General features: G+C 30.3%; 1 long non-coding RNA gene across 1 annotated transcript; it reads right to left on the bottom strand.

The window, feature by feature from the left end:
- Positions 1-47: 47 nt before the first annotated feature.
- Positions 48-799, bottom strand: LOC135122341 (uncharacterized). The gene is made up of 3 exons (XR_010279343.1): positions 719-799; positions 235-297; positions 48-131 (listed from the first exon to the last, which is right to left on the bottom strand). It is a non-coding gene; the product is annotated as an uncharacterized LOC135122341 (long non-coding RNA).
- Positions 800-1,730: the final 931 nt, after the last annotated feature.

Here is a 1,730-nt window from a genome sequence, read left to right as displayed (position 1 = left end):
TTAAAAATAAACTTTATTTTTTTTATAAAAATCAATAAATAACTTACTTTTTCGTGTAAAGAACAAAATTCACTATAGCGACGCCAGACACTCCAGCTGGAAGTTGCTGTCAAAAGCTCTATTTTATATTCCTATATGATATATTAACCTTAAGCTATATTATCAAAGGATGAGAAGTAAAAAATAAATAAAAAATACACAACAAAGTATATAACCAGACTAAAAATGACTAACCACAAAACTGTTTTCACGAACTACAAAGGTCGGTATGCTCACTGATTGAAAGTTTCGATGCATCTTTTAGTGTATCATTGAATAAATAGTTTTATAAAGGTACTAAATTTACTAATAAACCTAACGTGGTAGGTTCTAGTTTTATTACTGACTTAAAACGTTAATAGCTAAATAAAGACTATTAATAAATTTATTAGTGCACTAAAGGTCATTAAAAATTGTCATTTACTTTGTATTTAAATAGTTCTTTATTTAGTACAAAAATTAAAAAAATTGGAAACTGTGTTCACCAGTCTGTGGTTTTCTAGTTAACACTAGCTTTACTTAGTTAGCGTAGCTCTGCACTCTACCTCCTAGATAAATTATTTAATTTTATTATTATAATTATTTAATTTGTATTGTATACATGCTAAATATATACATAAATCTTGATGGGTGGACATCACAAAGTTTCTATATATAATTAGCGCGATTTACCATATACCTTAAACTTTCTTGCAGAGAAGCAGCCTCATCGGAGAAAAACTACGATCACACGACTTCCTTGATCGATTGCTTCAGTGTGGATGGCTTGGCCCGCGAACATTTACTAAATTACAACAAATAATATAGAAATCGATATGTATTTGTAGGTTTATATTTGCGGCTTTATAAAGCCTCATGGATGTAGTATGAAAAAATTTTACTATTTAGTTTAAGTTTTGTCCCCTGTTTAAATCTCTATTTGAAGCAATCCTATGCTTTTTTTTTAATGGTCGACTCAAGCAATCCGGCTATGCGTGCATTGAGGACGAGTGAAGTGTTATAAATGAACAATATAATGGTTGAATATGTAATCATACCCTCAGGAATAGAGTCTACTAGTTCGAAATTTTTATAAAACATATCTCAGTTAGTTTCACTAAAACATTGTGCCTTGTCTACTAAGTAAGGGTAATAGCTTAATACACTCATAATTAATATTGCTTTTAAATTTGACTGTGCATAGCTATAAAGGTTAAACTATTTTTCTTTAGTCTAAAAGTTAGAAGTAGGCCGAAAGAAACCGGTTTTTTAAAGTTTTATCTCGAGAACTAAATCTGGAATTGGTGGACAGCTCACAAAAATCATATACTTCATTAATTCCTGTAACAGCTTTTAATAAATGATACAATATAAGACGTTTTCTTAACCACATCAGTTAAGAGCCAAAGTTGTTATATTCTTTAGCTTATCAATGTTATTAAATACGAATGCTTTATTAAACTAGAGCTTTTGGGTGAACACTACTAATACTTAAGGTGGTTAGATATATATTAAAAAGTTGACATAATACAGCCATGTTTATAATTACAGAAGTTATATACAAGTTTCATCGGGTTTAAGTGCAGTTTCATTATAGATCTGTGACTTCCCCAGGGATGGTAGTGGGTGCCGTAGTAATGTTTGTAACGTACATCCTGCTCTGCCAACTTAGTTGTAGTTTTTTAATTTAGGCATTACCCTTCAGCAAGTGG

The sequence above is a fragment of the Zophobas morio genome, unplaced genomic scaffold (assembly GCF_036711695.1).
Source record: "Zophobas morio isolate AGI-343-1 ecotype UQ-CSIRO unplaced genomic scaffold, CSIRO_AGI_Zmor_V1 ptg001124l, whole genome shotgun sequence".
Taxonomy (NCBI): Eukaryota; Metazoa; Arthropoda; class Insecta; order Coleoptera; family Tenebrionidae; genus Zophobas; species Zophobas morio.
This window is presented reverse-complemented; position numbering and strand designations above follow the sequence as displayed.